This window comes from Procambarus clarkii, chromosome 93 (genome assembly GCF_040958095.1).
Source record: "Procambarus clarkii isolate CNS0578487 chromosome 93, FALCON_Pclarkii_2.0, whole genome shotgun sequence".
Taxonomy (NCBI): Eukaryota; Metazoa; Arthropoda; class Malacostraca; order Decapoda; family Cambaridae; genus Procambarus; species Procambarus clarkii.
In genome coordinates, this window is record NC_091242.1 from 12,385,178 (window position 1) to 12,404,634 (window position 19,457).

Here is a 19,457-nt window from a genome sequence, read left to right on the forward strand (position 1 = left end):
AGTACATTTATCCGTCTATTTACCATGTATTTCTAGATCCTGTCCCATCCTGCTTTTATTTCATGCAATAAGAACATAAGAACATTAGAATGAAGGTCACTGCAGAAAGCCTATTGGCCCATGTGAGGCAGCTCCTATTTATATCTACCCAATCTCATTCATATACATATATATATATGTCTAACCTACACTTGAAACAATCATGGGATGCAGATAATGAGTCACAATAACGTGGATGAAGAATGTTAACCAAACCACACACTAGAAGATGAAAAGACTTCTTAGTAGAAGTTTAAGAAACAAAATAAGTCATTTAAATGTTATTGTCAGCACACAAAAAAATATATATTATTGCACTTACCGAAAAGTGGATGAATATCGAAAACAGAGAACTATTAGCTGAATATGAAATAAATGGATTTAAAGTATTTCACACAGATATATTAGACGAGGAGGGGGAGTAGCCATATATGTTAGGGGAAACTTGAAATGTAGTCTCAAAGAGGGAATCAAAACTGAGCCACACACAAAAACTATTTGGATAGAATTAAACGGAAAAGCAAATAATCATATAATAGGAGTTATATAGATGCCACCAAACATACATAGTGGAAGAAAAGTATTATATGAGCTTACCGTAGAGTCTGTGTCTCGAGGGTGCTCAGGTCCTGGGGCTGGATTCAGGAAGGTACTTATGAAGGTTTTTCCTCTTAGCTAAGAGCGTTTTCCGTCTTAGCGCCTTCGTGGCGGCTACGTCCGTATTCAATTAACTACCCTAAGTGGAAAAACCTTCATAAGTTCATTCCGGGATTTAAGTGTGGTTTCGACCACTCGTAGCTTTGCGTAAACTGGATATAAGTAATTTTTTCTCTACTAAATAACACTGGGATCGATTTATGATATTGGAACATGACCAAAATATTATAGCTGGTGAATCTAGTGAAGAGGAGTCCTTCGTGTTAGTTATATATGCATTCTCTGCTTGAAACTTGAAGTAAATATGTGTTTGATGATAGTAGAATTACTTTTATAATAGCAAGATATTATACCAGTAGTTATTAAGTAAATAAACACTGGTGAACATGAAATATGAGAGAAGGTGATGAGCCCAGCCTGATGGGATCATTTACTATCACCAAATGCCCCTGTTCACCTAGTAGTAAGGGTGTACCTTAGCTATACATACCCATTTCTAATTTATTTAGTTTGGTTTTATTTTGAAATTAAATCTGGGTGAGACATAAAATAAAAATATGCTGTACAAATGATGTTAGGTAAGGAAAAGGGTAAAAATGTCAAAAACTTTATTCATTGAATACTTAAAGCTATAATTATGACTATATAGATTATTAAAAAAGAGAGAGGGAAGTAGGGGTCCAAGACCTCTTCCTGTTATACAATTTGGGTGTGGAACAAGTAATTATCAGAAGAAGGCACCATGCCGGGAAGGCTATGTAGCAGTAAGGCAATGAGGTGAGGCAGCTACTTATTTGAGAAATGCTTATTTTATTTACCTTATAAGCTGAGGCAACTTATTTTATTTGAGGAATACTCAGCTGATTCCTCTACATTTAGCATGGAACAAATTTGTGTCCAAGACCTCTTCCTGTTACTCAATTTGGCTGTGTGTAACCAAACCAGAAGTGCTCTACAAATCAAGGGACCCAGAATGTGGAATGACCTCCCGAATCATGTCAAAGGCTGTACCTCTCTCAACCAGTTTAAGAGTTACACCAAGTACTGCCTAATTAACTCCATGTAACCTAACTTACCTCCTAAATGTCAACCCATGTCTTGCTATTTTTTAAACAACGCTGTTCACCAACATGTGCAATTGCTGATTTATGCTATGTTAACCCCCCTTTTTGTATTTGTTATTCCTTCTTTCAACACAATTTATACCTAATCCCGATTACTATTAAGTTTTAGTCTGTGTTTTTTTTCCCCCACACCTTGCCCGAAATGCTATGAGTATTAGTGGCTTTAGGTATTGTATGTACTAGCTCTGCCTATAAATCCAACATTATGTTTGTAAATCAACTGTATGTACTTTTCCTGAATAAAATGTGTTTATTATTTATTTTTTAATCAGTAAGTATTAAAAGAAGGCACCAAGCTGGGAAGGCTATGTAGCACCATTGTGTGTAACAATAAACCAAATTTTTTTTTAACACATAATGCACCTGTATGGGAAAACAAATCCTGTCAGCTGTAAAAATATTGATGCAGTTATTTAAATGAAAAATATAATGAAAGAAATATTACTGGTTTATTTTTATCCTATCTTTTTGTACTGTACAGTATATCCAAGGAAGTGAAAAATTGAGACATAATGCACAATTTAATGAATGATTAGCATGGATTAGCAGTTCAAAAGAAATATGACTTGTATTACATATCAACATGAGATCTTAATGATCCATGGTCAACATGACTTAATAAGGATAATACAGTACTGTATTTGTAATACAAACTATAATTTAAAATCTTTATTACTGATTTTTTTGTATTAAGAAGATTAGGTATACACAGCAATGTGCTGCTACCCAATTCTATATGGAATATTAGACAATGTAGATAAAAAACTAGCTATAAGTTTATCTAATACTCCCATCTCACAGGATGGTTAGACATACTGTACATGGAATCAATTTAGAAAATACCAGCCTCAATACAAAAAACAAATCAACTCTGACTAAACAACTCTAAGCAATTTTCACAAGAGGTAAGCACTGAATCATGGAAGCATTATATTATAATTACTCTTACTAGTTTCTACAAAACTCCTCTCAAACAATGTATTTTTAAACATGTTTAGGTATACACAGCAATGTGCTGCTTCCCTATTCTGTATGAAGGACCACAGTGTAGATCAAAAACCAGCTACAAGCTCACCCAACATCCTCACCTCACAGGATGGCCAGTCATACATGGAATTGGGAGAGAACAAAATACTTAATGCTGATCTATTAGCCTCCACTGGCAAAATCTGGGTGCAGCACAAGAATATCTTCCAATATTCCTGAGTGTATGAAGTAATTACAGAGCTCAAAATACCTCATACCATTTGGTATGAAGTCACTGATAACAGGACAATCACAGATATAGTGTTGGAGAGTATGTTCTCTCAAGTAGGACTGAAAACAGATGGTTTTTTTTCCACCAAGAGGGCTATAAACCCATGGAACCGCCTACCCGCTGAAGCCGTAAATGCCAAATTCCAGCTAAAAAATATCATTAAGACAATTGGCGGGCCCTTTAACAAGCCGCCGGCTTTCTGTCCTCTTCGAGGTCACTAGATAGTTAGTGGCCCTTGGGTAAATTCAGTAAATATATACAATAATTGTCAGCGCATCTTCCGAGCAACAAGGACAGCTACACAGTATCTCTTAGAATTACGTAGGTAAACAACAAATGTAACATATTTGTTTACTACAATGTCGGTGCTGGCTGTAGAAGTTGAAAAAACATTGTTTTACTTCGAAATATACTAATTTATAAGAAAATTCGACGTAAATAGGAGGCAGTAGAGCTCCGATAAGCCAGCGCTAAATCTTCAATATGAAAAATGTTGCTGCTCTCTGATTGGCCAAACGAAACACAGTAGTGACCTCTATCGGCACGCAGGTGAACCAACAATTTTCTTCCTAAGTATACCTTATTGAATCGCACCTAAGCATCTTCTTAGGGCGCACTTAGGAACCTTCGTAGCAAACCCACTTACGAAGAAATACACAGAGCTTCCTGAATCTAGGTCCTGGTCCTCACAATGGCCGAGCGGACAGCACTTGTGACCCTGGACTTGTGATCCTGTGTTCCCGGGTTCGATCCCGGGCGCCGGCGAGAAACAATGGGCAGAGTTTCTTTCACCCTATGCCCCTGTTACCTAGCAGTAAAAATAGGTACCTGGGTGTTAGTCAGCTGTCACGGGCTGCTTCCTGGGGGTGGAGGCCTGGTCGAGGACCGGGCCGCGGGGACACTAAAGCCCAGAAATCATCTCAAGATAACCTCAAGATAAGATGGCGCCCACACACAGGTCGCCCACAAAATTGTTAAAGGGCTGCCTCACAAGGCTTCTTCTAGTCTTGACTTTTTTAGCACTTTAAATCATTCTCAGGCTTCACACATAAACGCCTGCTTGATACCTGGTTGATGGGGTTCTAGGAGTTCTACTCCCCAAGCCCGGCCCGAGGCCAGACTTGACTTGTGAGAGTTTGGTCTACCAGGCTGTTGCTTGGAGCAGCCCGCAGGCCCACATACCCACCACAGCACGGTTGGTTCGGCACTCCTTGAAGGAAACAATCTAGTTTCCTCTTGAAGATGTCCACGGTTGTTCCTGCAATATTTCTGATGCTCGCTGGTAGGACGTTGAACAACCGTGAACCTCTGATGTTCATACAGTGTTCTCTGATTGTGCCCATGGCACCTTTGCTCTTCACTGGTTCTATACTGCATTTTCTTCCATGTCGTTCACTCCAGTACGTTGTTATTTTACTGTGTAGATTTGAGACCTGTCCCTCCAGTATTTTCCATGTGTATATTATTTGGTATCTCTCTCGTCTCCTTTGTGGTGAGTTCATTTGGAGAGCTTTGAGACGATCCCAATAATTTAGGTGCTTTATCTCGTCTATGCGTACCGTATATGTTCTCTGTATTCCCTCTATTTCAGCAATCTCTCCTGCTCTGAAGGGGGAAGTGAGTACTGAGCAGTACTCAAGACGGGACAACACAAGTGATTTGAAGAGCACAACCATTGTGATGGGATCTCTAGACTTGAAGGTTCTCGTAATCCATCCTATCATTTTTCTGGCTGACGCAATACTTGCTTGGTTAAGCTCCCTTAACGTTAGGTCGTCGGACATCATTATTCCCAAATCCTTGACATGGTGTTTTCCTATTATGGGCAGATTCGATTGTGTTTTGTACCCTGTATTATGTTTAAGATCCTCATTTTTGCCGTATCTGAGTACCTGGAATTTATCACCGTTAAACGTCATGTTATTTTCTGCTACCCAGTCGAAAACTTTGTTAATATCTGTTTGTAGTTTATCAATGTCTTCAGCAGAGGTAATTTTCATGCTGATTTTTGTATCATCTGCATAGGATGATACGAAGCTGTGACTTGTGATTTTGTCTATATCTAATGAGAATAAGGAACAGCAGTGGTGCAAGGACTGTACCTTGAGGTACAGAGCTTTTAACTGCGCTCGGACTCGATTTTACTTGATTGACTGTTACTCTTTGTGTTCTGTTCGTGTGGGAACCGACCTGTGAGATTTATATTTATTTAATTTATATGAATTTATATTTACGTTAATTTATATACTTCGATAGCAATTTGTATAATGATAAGTGGACTGTATTTCTGCAATAATCTCATAATCTCACAAATCGATCCTCTACACATTAGGGGGGGTTTATATTTATATATATGCAGCCAATCAAACTACAGTATTAACTACATACATTGAAAAGGTTCCTTATCTTATAGTACAGCAGGTTAGTCCACCAGGTATAACTAGGGTGTAGACACCAAATTATCCTCTTTGAAGTAGCTTCCATCACCCAGTAACTGGTGCACAAAATCTTGCTTCCTCGTCTTGACCTGTCAAAAGGGCGCTAGCTGTAAAGCCAGATTCTATATATGACAAGTATTTCAGAGAAAACTGTACATGGAACATGAAGACCTGGCTTAATTACCTTTAGTATGGGGCGATTTCGTGATCTAACTGGATCACCCTACCCAATGACATTAATGGCCACTAATGATAGATAATGGGTTTCGGAACGAACACTTAACTTGATTTGTAGACAGCGTGTTGATAATGGTACACTTCTGGTTTCCATAACACTACGTCCAAGTAAATTAACAGGAGCCGAATTTGCTCCCGTGTGAGCCTCTGGTCTAGTCTCAACAATGGCTGCGTCTAACACTCCATACTATTGACGCCTGGCCGACATTGTCCAGATATGATAGGAGCCGAATTTGCTCCACGCGTCTCGGATGTGACACAACAATGGCCGCCCTCCTTCCTCCCTGACGCCTGGCTTACATTGTCCAGATTTCAGAAAGTGATAGAAGGGTCACATTTACTCTACTTTAATATTGATAATTAAGTTAATTTATATAAGATGTTTTTATGATGGTAAAGTCCAAAGACTAATGTATTTAAGAATAATTCCCACCATAATAGGTGGAGAATATAATAGTATGTGGTGATGATATCCCGTTTTCTATAGACGGTAATTCCACTACAAGTTACGTTTTCTATGGGTTACTTGTTGGTAATACAGCAGCAATTATCTGTATGATATATTAAATGGTGTCGGATTTTCCGACAGTTCGACAGGAAATTGAGTATCCAGCGTCCTACTTTACCAGTTATACCCATTGACCTCATTGTGTGTGCAATCACTCCATGGTCACATTTGTCGAATGCCTTTGCAAAATCTGTGTATACGACATCTGCATTGTGTTTTTCCTCTAATGCCTCAGTGATTTTGTCATAGTGGTCAAGTAGCTGTAAGAGGCATGATCTTCCTGCTCTAAATCCATGTTGGCCTGGATTGTGGAGGTCATTGGTTTCCATGAATCTAGTGACCTGACTCCTGATCACTCTCTCAAATACTTTTATTATGTGGGACGTTAGTGCAACTGGTCTATAATTCTTTGCCAATGCTTTGCTACCACCCTTGTGTAGAGGGGCAATGTCTTCTGCTTTAAGCGCATCTGGTATCTCCCCTGTGTCCAAGCTCTTCCTCCACACTACACTGAGTGCCTGTGCTACTGGCACTTTGCATTTCTATATAAATATTGAATTCCATGAGTCTGGACCCGGGGCTGAGTGTATGGGCATATATTCAATTTCTCTTTCAAAATCTGCCACGCTCGTGTTGATATCAGTTATATTTACAGGTGTTTGAGTATCATTCATAAAGAAATTGTCTGAATCTTCCACTTTCATGCTTAGTATCGGAGTGCTAAACATGTCCTCATACTGCTTTTTTAGGATTTCACTAATTTCTTTGTCATCCTCAGTGTATGAACCTTCACTAATACGAATAGGTCCAATACTGGCAGTGGTTTTCGCTTTTGATTTAGCATATGTGAAGAAAGATTTTGTTTTTTTCTTTATTTCTTGAATTGCTTTCTGTTCTAGTTGCCTTTCTTCAGTCTGATAGGAATGCTTCAGTCTTTGTTCGATTTCTTCAATCTCCCTGTTTAAATTATTTCTTCTCTGTATGGAGAGTCGTGTCTGCTTAAGCATTTCCGTTAATTTCTTCCTTCTTTTGTAATGTCGTCTGCATTCTCTTTCTACATTTGACCTTTTTCTGGCTTTCCTCAAAAGAACATGTTTCAGACTTCATATGCTTCAGAAGTCAGTTTTTCTATTCCTTGTAAAGGATTTTTATTTCTTAGAACATTTTCCCATTGAATGTTTGTAAGTTCCCTGTTTATTTTCCCCCAGTCTATCCTCTTATTATTAAAATTGAATTTATTGAATAACCCTTCTCGCTTGTTGTTTCTCTTGGGCCTACTACCGTTATTAATGTTAGTTTGCACTTCAATGAGCTTGTGGTCCAAGTACGTAGTGACTGAGACAGTAATGTCTCTGATTAGCTCCTCATTGTTCGTGAATATCAGATCCAGCGTGTTTTCGTTCCTAGTTGGTTCTGTAATCTGCTGACTGAGCGAGAATTTGTCACAGAATCTCAGTAGTTCTCTGACCTGTGGATGGTTATTTCCAGGTTGATTTCCTGCTATAATGTTATTGTTTACTATTCTCCATTTTAAACTGAGTAGATTGAAGTCTCCAAGGAAGATGATATCTGGTACTGGGTTTGCTAGGTTATCAAGGATATTCTCTATTTTGTGGATCTGTTCAGTGAATTCCTCAACTGTTGCATCTGGCGGTTTGTATATTAAAATAATAAGTAGACTCATATTTTATACCTTGATTCCAAGTACCTCTACCACCTCATTGGACGAGTTCAGGAGCTCTGTGCATGCCAGCTCCTCTTTAATATACAGACCTACTCCTCCACTTGACCTAATTACTCTGTCACATCTTTATAGATTATAATTCGGAATCCAGATTTCACTATCCATGTGGTCTTTTGTGTGGATTTCTGTAAATGCACCAAATATTGAGTTCGATTCTATTAGGAGGTCATTTATGAACTTAACTTTATTTCTTGATTTTGGTTTCAAGCCTTGTATGTTTGCAAATATGAATGATTTCCCACATTGCGTGTCACTTCTGGTGGGCTTTGGTAGTTCTCCCCGCCCCTCCCCCCACTCTACCCAGGTCCAGGGTGTGTTGTTTTGGAAGTGATTCGTCCAGTTTTGGTAGTAGAACGGGTGTTGTGTGGTGTAGTACCTGTGTGCTTGTTGATAATTTGTATTCCAGTCTTGTGGGTATCTCCCTTCCCCTCTGTAATCCTGTAGTGGTTCCATCTGACTGTTCCTCTCTCTTATATTTTCTACTCTGTTTCTGCCTTCCTCTAAAAAATTTCCAGTAGTGTCATATTGATCTTACCGTCTATAACGCTGTGTACCTCTCACGTGGAATTCCGGACACTGAAGATTGTAGCATTTTTTGTCCCTAATTGAAAATTGACATAATTTAGGGTGAAAGTATCTACACCCTTTTCCAAAACGGCATGTACCCCTCGCCAACATTTTCCTGCATTTTCGTGGATGCAGAACATTGCATTTTGCTCTTACTTTTCCATATTTGCATATTCCTTTAGCGTAGAATTTGCAAATATGTTCCGTTTTTGCGTTTTTCAAGGTATTTATACCTGTGCCTGTCTTGTCTACCTCTTTATTGGAGCCATCTCAGTCTTTCGTCCCAATTCCTTCATTTATGCACTCTGTCTCTGTTACGGCCCTCTCGGGACGCAACGGGGTCCTTACTCTGATGTTAGAGGAAGTTGTATCCGACCCCAAGCCAGTAGAGGCTTTCAAGGGATGTGATTCGTGACGCAAGTAACTTAAAGGGAGTAGGGAAAGAAAGCTAAGAACTTAATATTATAATTACCATCACCGTTTAAATATATAAAATAAATGAGTGCACAAAGGGGAGGGGTATTAACACTTGACAAGGGGATTAATCCTCAATCGATGTCCTCTGCTGAAGACGCTGGTGCCATAACTCTCGGTGCCGAGTCCTTGGTGCTTTCTTCGTGGCCTCAAGATTAATTCTCCAAAGACGTTGAGCCTACCCTGGCCACAGGTCAGCCAAAACACAGGTCCACTGGGGGCACCGTCGTGGAGGCCGTCAACCACACGTCCAGCTGGTCTGCTGGCAGGTACTGAGCCACCAAGGCTGGTACGGCCACTCCACGAACGATATAAGGGGTACGCCCTAGACAGGAGTCTCGTGTGATATCACAAATCACCCTCCTGTCCTCAATATCCCAGTGGATGATCGTCTCCAACAGTCGGTCCCGGGTAAATCCTTTTACTGCCACTCCACTGGCAGGCTAACACACCACAGTGTTTTTCCGGGGGGGGGCGACTTCACAACAGCTGCAGCAAACTTCAAGGTATGGAGACTGGCTGCCTCGGGTAGACTGACTCAACCTTCAACACAGCGGTCCCAGGTCGACTCTGTAAACAGACACGTCATCAATGACTGGGACACACTAAAACACCTCACTTACGGGCTCGGGCGCAAACACCTGACGTATCCAGTCCATAGATGGCGCTGTCGTCGGAGCACCACCTCACCAGAGGTCAGGAGCGGCGGTGTTGAGCGCTGAACCAGACTGGAAACTGGTCCTCGAGGCCAGTACACGCTGTCCTCACCAGGTGTCGTCGTCCGTTTGGCGGGGGTTTCGGGAGCTGACCCACAGATGGCGTGGTTGTCACTGCTCCAGACTCGGACGCTGGATCCGGGTTCGTAACAGTCTCACTGTTGCTCTCATTGTTTATATTACCTGGCTCTGCAATATTGCTGTTATTTTGTACCACAATACCCTCTTCCTCTACACAACTGCTGCGGTTCTCTAAACTACCTGTTCCTGAGTTTTGGTCGTTATCCAGTGTTTTCTTTTCCCAGTCCGCATATATCCCTGGTAGCTTTTCTGTGAATGATAATCTCTGTGACTCGGGAATGTTTTTCATCAGTTTAGTTATGTTCTCCCACATTAATCTGTTATCTTTGCAAACCCAGTAAATTCCTTGCCTGTTTGTGCATCCTGGAGATAATTCTGCACAGCCCAGGTGAAATCTTATGTTACAGATGCAACACTTGACGCCTACAATACGTCTTCCCAATACTTCGGAACACTCGCCACACCTCTCCATTGTCAGATGTATTGTATTGTATTTGTGCTTCACTGTATGGATCACTTGTTGATGTCAGTCATTTTACTCTTTATAAAATTATATGTATAGATTTATAATATTACATGTATACCGTATATTTGTAATATTATGTATGCTATTTTGTTCAACTTTATGGCAGGTACTTAGCGTAGAGTAGCAAAGATGGTCCCCGGTGCGGAACAGTTGACCTCTTGTTGTCCCAGGTTGATGCCACCAGTTTTCAGTTACTCGATGTATAACACTGATTTATTCTTTGCTTGTATTCTTACAAGGAATTTTCTGCCTAATTTCCGGCTTGCAATGGTACTCATTCACTTTATTACTAATTCCTAGATCCACATTTCCATATTACACTATACATTATCCGTATTTTATCACTGTGGGACGTGCCCTGGGGTAGGCCTCGTGGCTTGTAAACACAGCCTAGCTGATGCCGCCTCTTGCCACTATTCTATATTTCTAGTATTCTATATTTATAATATTCTGTGCACGATTCTCCTACACTTCCAACTTATATGTGTGTTGTGATACCCGTTCCACTTCACTTTTCCACGAATCACTGTTCACTATTTTTTCCTTATATCGCCTACACGCATGTACACAAAGTCTCGTGGTACTGGCTCACACGTGGTCTCCCGTTTATTCTCTATTTAACACAAAGTTCCATTGTTAATGACTGTTTTCAATTTTCCAACGGGTCACTATACACTTTGTGATGTCTGTAATAAGTAATCCATGGCTATAGTCCTAAGAAATCCTAGTTAATGTCACGATTTTAACGGAGCGCGCACGGTACGTCTTTCCCCTCCCTCGACCGAGCTTGATTATCTCCTCTAGTATGAGCACACAGTCAGGGGTTTCCTTCCTCTGTCAGGAGCTCAGCACAGCACTACCCCCTCCCACGGCCTCTGTTGCTCAAGTAAGGTAACGCCGTCGTCCCGCGAGCCTCACATCATGTCCGCAAAGTATCGACATCTCATGTCATGTCATATCTCATGTCATGTCATGTCATGTCATATTTACTTGTTCATCCTCTCCTCATGTTTTAAAGTTAGTCATCGACATTTATTGCATTGATGTATATATATATTTTCTCTGACCTCTCAATTTTTCTCTGACCTCTCGTATGTGGAATAACTCTTAGATAGGTAGACTCGTTCTTCAGGCTACCTGGGGTCATAATACTCCCCTCCCCTTATTTTGAGAGTTATTCCCAGTGGTTAGGCTCGAGACAATGCATCAGCCACCACATTATCTCGTCCTCTTATACCTTATTTCAAGGTTATATTCTTGAAGCAATAGAAACCACCTGGTTAGCCTCTGGTTCACGTGCTTCATCTTGCTCAGGAACACTAGGGGATTAGAGTCTGTATACAGAGTAACTGGGTGTCCTCCCAGTTACTCTGAAAGAGTAGAAGAAAAACACGGGGCGATAAATTTCGTACTTCCGCTGTGTCAGTACAGCTCCGGCTTCTACATCACTGGCATCCACGAACAACGCAAACGGTGCTCCATAATCCGGCGACACTAACGCAGGCGCTTCACTCTATAATCTCTTGGTCTTCTCAAATGCTTTCTGTGTTATCCCGTTCCATTCCCACTTCTTGCTCTTCGATAACAAACTTGTCATAGGAGCGGCTACGGTGGAAAAATTCTCACAGAACTTCCGGTAATAACCAATCATAGCTAAGCACCTTAACAACTCCTTCTTTCCTTTGGATACTGGGAAATTATCGATGGCTTCTACTTTTGTTCTAACTGGAGCAACCTCACCTTGCCCTAGAACATATCCTAGGTATTCCAGGCGGGCTCTCCCGAACTCACTTTTCGCCAAGTTAATCGTCATGTTGGCCTTCACCAACCGATCGAACAAATCCAGAAGTAGGTCTACATGATCCCTCCAGGAATCTGCAAATACCACAAATATCGTCGATATATTTGCGTACCGTGTTGCGCCTTGCAACACCTGGTTCATCACTCGCTAAAAAACATGGTCTTCTTCTAAGTGACCCAACTTCTCTTATCCCTTGGCTAGGCTGTCCGTATTGGACACCTTCGCTCCATGAACCCTCTCTAATTACTGTTTCCTCCCTCCGTTTCTTCTTATCTGGCATTCCACACATCAAGAGTTAGATATCTATTGTTTGTACCTCCTCAGTCGTCCTCATACTTCGGCTCGTCGTCCTCACGCTTCAGACTGTCGTCATCATACTTTAGTCTCACATCATCATACTTCACTCTGTCGCCTTCACGCTTCCATCTACCGCCGTCATAGTTCCGCCTTTTGTCATCATACTCCACTATCTCGCCTTCACCGACGATCTCTTCTTTCGTGTCCTCATTTATCCGAAACTTTATCCTCTTCGACTTCCATGGAACCTTCGTCTTTTTTGTACTCCTCCATGTTTGCATTATCGTCTTCCTCTTCTCCCGTTCTGCTCTACTACACAGCTCCAATTCTTCTCCTTCAACTCTTCCTTGTTCCCTCAAAGTTTCCTCAAGTACTGTATTACACTCAACAGTACTTGACCGTACCTGTCGCGCTACCTCTTCCAGAGTGCTTGTAAGCATCTCTTCACAAATACTACCTCTTCTAACTTCTTCTTTTTGGCTATCACCCGTCTTCACTAACTCTTCTTCACACTTCCTGTGAAATACGTCAACTATAGACATCTCGCACAACTCAACTTCATCATCCGTACACTTCTGTTCCTGTGGACAACTTGGCACTCTACTCTCGTCCCCAGTCTGTCCACATCTATTTTCACTTCTGCTCAGCTCAGTTATCTCCACTTCCTAACTCTCAATTTCAGCGGTTTGGGCTCTACTCAGGTCCACTCTGTTCATATTTGTTTCCTCCGGCAGGGTCATCTTCACTTTTGAGCTCACCGAGCCTTCATTTCCCTGAGATAGGCTTTCAATAAACAGCCACGCTGTCTCCACGTCGATATCTTCTTCCAGTGACGTCGACACTATCACATCCTCTCCACTGTCTCTCTCGTCGGCCACCCCTACCCTCGTCACTACCGAGGCAGGGTACTCAATGACTTGGCTGTCCACTGACTCATTCTCTAGGATGTCAGCCAGGTCCCCTCCATCAGGTGTCCTATCAGTGCCGTGGCCCTCCTGGCACTCTTCTGGCACAGCTTCTGCTATGAGCTTCGGCAACACCTTCGTCCCACACAAGTCATTACCCAGGATCACTTGGATACCTGGAACAGGTATGTCGGGGCATACTCCCAACATCACCTCCGTCGGATCACCTAAGCCGACTTCAGCTTGACAGTACAAATGGGCATTTCACTCTCGGACAGCAACCCATACACCTTTATCTTTCGCCTGCCAGCTAAAAGTCTATCATCCTCAATCAGGGTTCTCATAAGCAGGCTCTGATTCGCTCCAGTATCCTTCAGGATACTTACTTCTGCCTCAGGTTGGCCTCCTATATTAACCTAACCTTTACTGGTGAATGGCCTATACCGTTCGTTAACTAAGTTCACTTTTTGCGGTTTGTCCTGTAATACATTAATGCATTGGTTTTGGGGATCACACACACTGTCAGGGTCACAACTCTCTTGCCCTGTCGACAATCTCGCATCATGTGAACATGTCTGTTGCGTCGATAACACCTTATGTGGGAGAAATCTTTTTTATATCAGCCTGAGTGGCTTTGAATCTGCCCACTCGAGTTTAAGCTTCTCTGCGCAGGCGCACCATATGCACTCTGCTGGGTTTGGCTGGATTATTGATTTCTTGATACACGACTAGTTTCTCGTTCAAATCCTTCATCCTCACTTTCAGATGAAGTGTACAACCTACCCTTCTGAGCTTTAGAATAATTATGTCTATTTGCCCATCCATCAAAGTTGTTCTCGCTCCAGGCTCCCCTGGGTCTACCACAATTTTCTCATATCACTTTTCACCCTGCTTTCCCTTAAGCTCTTATACGCCTCTGTAATCATGTCTGCCCTATCTGCAGCATCTCTTACATTCCTCACTCCTGCCTCTTGGATCTTGAACTTTGCCTCGGGGTGCATCATTTCTATGAATTTCTCCATGATCAACTGTTTTAGGTCTGCATAAGATCCAACTCCGGCAGTCTCCATCCATCGCTGGAAACGCCTTTCCAGATCCCTCGCCGTCTCAGCAAACGTACTTGCTGGCTCCTTCATCATTTCTCTGAAGCGCTTTCTGTAAGCTTCAGGAGTCAACTGAAAGGAGAATAATATGCTGTTCTTCACTGTCCCATAATCTCGGCATTCCTCCAACGACAACTAGGTAATTTGCCTCTCTGGCAGCACCGCTCAACCTTAATTGAACCAATTGGGCCCATTCTTCTTGTGTCCACTCGTTGATGTTGGCTACCTTCTCGAAATGCTCGAAGAAGCTCTCTGCCTCCTCAGGCATGAATAGAGGAATGTCCTTTTCTCTAACTTTGATATTATGTGGGTGTGATACATGGGTGGTGCTTTCTTGTAATCCATGTTCAACCCTATGCTCTGCCAAAGCACTATTGGCTTTTATCTCCATTTGCTTTGTTTTCTCTTTTTCTCTTTCTACCTCCAATTCGGTATTCTCTTCTTCTTTCTCTTGTTCCAACTCCAGTTCTCTTATTCGGGTTTTCTCTTTTTCTGCTTCATTTTTCATCTGAAGATCTAACTTCAACTTTTCCAGTTTGAACTGCCTCTCCTCACGCTCACGTTCACGTTGCATCTGGAGCTCTAGCTGAAGTAAGTAAGTAATTATCAAAAGAAGGCACCAAACCGGGAAGGCTATGTAGCACCATCAAATGCGCAAAATAATCAGAGGGCGCTAAATATCACCAAGGATGCCAATACGAGAACAAAAACGCATAAGGCGAACGATATCAAAAGTATCCGAGTCACCAAGAATTCTATTGAGGGACAGGTGACCCCGAGGGGCGGTCGGAAAGCAAGACACACGCTCGTCCTGGAAGTCAGGACATTCAAGAAGGACATGCACGACCGTAAGAGGGACAATGCAACTAGGACAATAAGGAGCAGGGCGGCGCTCCATCAAGTGACCATGGGTTAAGCGAGTATGGCCAATACGCAACCTCGCCAGAGCTGTTTCTCCTTGCCGGTTACTGTGGGAGGAGGACGGCCACGAGGAAACACAACATTTAAGAGTACGTAGCTTGTTACCAGTAACAGACAACCAAGAAGCCTGCCAACGGGTAAGGACTGAGGAATGGATAACCGGGTAAAAGTCGGAATATGGAATGCCTTTACGAGAGTTGGGACAAGAGCGGACAGCTTCCTTGGCGGCAGCATCCGCACGCTCATTTAAAGACACCAATATGGCTGGGAACCCAACAAAACTCAACCGACTTAAATTTACTGTGAACAAGAAACAGCCAATGCTGGATCACGACAACTACTGGATGAACCGGATTAAAGGACCCGAGAGCCATGAGGGCACTACGAGAGTCAACAACAACTACAAAGGAAGACTGACAACTAGAAAGCAGGAGACGAAGAGCATAGAGAATAGCATAAAGTTCCGCTGTAAAGATGCTAGTCTCCGGAGGTAAGCGACACATATAAGTGCGATCAGGAAAAACAACAGAGTAGCCAACACCGTCTGCCGACTTTGACCCATCGGTGAAGACAGAAACGGAGCGGGAGTGAGAAGAAAAGTGCTCAAGGAAAAGGCGTTTTAGAACCGTAGGAGGGGTAAAAGCTTTAGTGATACGGGTCAAGGAAGTACAAAACCGCGGAAGAGGGACTCTCCATGGGGGCAAAGAAGGAACAACACGAGGAGAAACATTAGAAATACGAACGGAAAGAGAATCCTGGAGGCGAGATAACCGGACAGAAAGAGGGAGGTGGTGAAGAGGAACAGGAACCGCATGAAGGGTAAAAGTTAAAGCACGACAGAGGCGAGAGGAAGGATGTTGTAAGGACCGCGCAAGATAGCGAAGACAGTAGCGATCACGGCGGTCCTGGAGAGACAGGAAGCCAGTGTCAACATACAAGCTAAGGACGGGAGTCGAACGAAAGGCACCAGAACTGAGGCGCAACCCAGTATGGTGCAAAGCATCAAGACGGCGAAGAGTAGAAGGAGAAGCAGACGAGTAAGCAGGGCAACCATAATCGAGCTTAGACAGGACAAGAGAGGAATGTAAAGCAAGGAGAGTGCGCCTATCTGCCCCCCAAGAAGTATGGGACAAGACCCGAAGGAGGGTAAGGGCCTTAGAGCACTCAACACGGAGGTAAGAGATATGGGGAGACCAAGACAAACGAGTGTCAAGGAATAACCCCAAAAGCTTCGCGGAATCTTAGTATTCAAGGGGATGACCATAAAGTGACAAAGAGGGACGAAGAACAACCCTTTTCCGCGTAAAAGTCATGGCACAAGTCTTAGAAGTAGAGAACTTGAAGCCATGATCGGTGGCCCAAGACGACACGGCATCAATTGGAAGTTGAAGCCGGCGCTGAAGGAGAGGCGAATCATCACCCTGACAGTAAAGGGTAAGATCATCGACATAGAGAGCGGAGAAGACACCAGAAGGAAGAGAGGAAAGAAGACCATTGAGGGCAACCAGAAAAAGAGTAGTGCTCAGAACACTACCCTGGGGCACACCTTCGAATTGTTGAAAAGAGGCAGAGAGAGCGGTACCAAGGCGCACCCGAAAGGAACGACGGGAGAAGAAGCTGCGGAGAAAGAGAGGGAGATGACCACGAAGGCCAAAAGAATGAAGTTGAGATAGAATATGATATCGCCAAGTGGTGTCGTAAGCCTTTTCCAGGTCAAAAAGGACGGCAACAACGGAGGTCTTCGCAGCAAAAGCAGTACGAATATAGACCTCCAAGTTCACCAGGACATCTGTCGTGCTGCGGCACTTGCGGAAACCAAATTGAGAAGGGGAGAGGAGGTGATGGTGTTCCAGGAACCACATCAGACGAACGTTAACCATACGTTCAAAGAGTTTGCAGACACAACTTGTGAGAGCAATAGGGCGAAAGTCCTTAGGGGAAGTACCCAGAGACCCCGGTTTGCGAACAGGGAGGACAACGGCATCGAGCCAGTCCTCAGGGACTGACGACGACTCCCAGATCCGATTATACAGACTCAGTAAATACTGAGACGTGCACGGAGGGAGATGGCGAAGCATCTCATAATGAATACCATCGGAGCCCGCCGCCGTAGAACTGCAGAGGGCCAGGGCAGAACGAAGTTCAGAGAGAGAGAAGGGATCATTATAGGGAAGCTGAAGATGAGTGCAGAAATCTAAAGGACAAGACTCAAGGACAGTTTTACGAAGAAGAAAAGATTGGGGAAGATGAAGACCAGAGCTAACAGAAGAAAAGTGGGAATCCAGTACAGAAGCGACCTGCAACGGGTCCGCCACAAGAGTATCGTGGAGGTGAAGGACCGGTGAAACATCGGGAACGAACTTACCCGCTATCTTGAGGATACGCTTCCAGATCTGGGCCAGAGGAGTTTCGGACGTAATTGTCGAGACATAAGATGCCCAACATTCACGTTTAGCCATACGGATGGCCCTATGGGCCACCGCACTCGCTTTCCGAAAGAAAAGAAAAGAATCGGTCGTCTGCCTACGGCGGTGCCTCTTCCAGGCTGCACGCTTACAGCGGACAGCCCGAGCACAGTCCGCATTCCACCAGGGAACGCACTTCCGTGGACCCCGAGAGGAAGAGCGAGGGATAGAGCGGAGGGCAGCGTTGAAGACAGTGTCATGAAAAAGGAGGAGAGCGCGAGAGAGAGGCAGAAGGGAGAGGTCAGAGAGAGTAGCACTGAGGGTAAATAGGGTCCAGTCCGCCTTAGCAAACTGCCACCTAGGGAAAGAGGGCAGGGCGAAAAGAGAAAAAGGAAACAAGGATGGGGAAATGATCACTTCCATGGAGGTCATCAAGAACCTGCCACGTGAAATCTAAGTAAAGAGAAGAAGAGCAGAGAGAAAGATCAAGACAAGAAAGGGTGCGAGTCCGAGAGTCCAAATGAGTGGGCTCACCAGAATTCAGAAGAGACAGAGAAGAAGAGAGGAGAAACGGCTCAAGAAGGCGACCCCGGGTATTCGTCAGAACGTCACCCCAAAGAGAATGACGACAATTGAAGTCACCCAGCAGGAGCACAGGCTCCGGCAAGGAGTCAAGGAGGTGTTTCAAATCAGGAAGAGAAAGCGGGACACTCGGGGGGAGATAAATGGAACAAACTGTGTACCATTTCCCCACAAAGATACGAGCAGCAGAACAATGGAGAGGCGAAGGAAAAAGTAAAGGAACAAAGGGAACATCAGCACGAATCAAGAGAGCAGAAGAATTAGAAGCCCCAGCAATGGCTGGGGGGGGGGAGAGAAAGGAATAGCCACGAAAACGACCAGGACGAGCACCAAGCATCGGCTCCTGGAGACAGACACAAAGGGGCGAAAACCGCGAAATCAGAAGTTGGAGTTCGAGGAAATTGGCGTAATAACCTCGAACGTTCCATTGAAGAATGGACAACGACGAGAAGAGAAAGGACAAAAACAGACAACAAGGAAGAAACAAAGGCAAAAGAGCAACAGAGCACGTTAAAGAATATCAGGGTCGGGATCAGGGTCAGCAAAGTCAGGGTTAGGGGGCATGGGTAAACTGAGCAAAGACGGAGGGAAGGAAACGGAAGAACAGATCAGAGGTGGGCGGGCGGGGTCCGGAGGAGGAGGAGGAGGAGGAGGAGGAAGAGGAGGAGACAACGGAGAGGAGCAGTCAAGGACAGCAGCAGGAAGAGGGGGGGTAGAAAGAGGGGAGCGAACCTCAGCAAGGGCAGCAACCGAGAGGGAAGCAGGGGGCTAAAGAAACCTCCATAGCAGGAACAGGGGGCGCAACCACCGAAATGGGAGGGGAAGGAGCGAGAGAAGCAGAAGTAGGGGCCGAGGAAGAAAGCGAAACCTTCTTACCCGCCGGGGAGGAGGAAGGAGAGGAGCCAGGCTTACGCTTCTGACTTAACGAGACAGCTGTCCCAGCAACCACGTACTGGGCAACGGATTCTAGCGTCTCAGCAGAAGCCGAACGAGAGCACACATGACGGCCGTTTGGAGAGCGATGGACATCAGCCCGCACCGACAGGTGGCGGGGAGAGTCAAGAGACGGAGGGG

At 43.9% G+C, this 19,457-nt stretch overlaps 1 protein-coding gene across 1 annotated transcript in view; it reads right to left on the bottom strand.

Annotated features, from left to right (window-relative positions):
* Positions 1 to 19,457, bottom strand: part of LOC123746926 (protogenin) — a 170,684-nt gene that overhangs the window by 23,481 nt on the left and 127,746 nt on the right. The gene's annotated exons all lie outside the window — the stretch shown is intronic.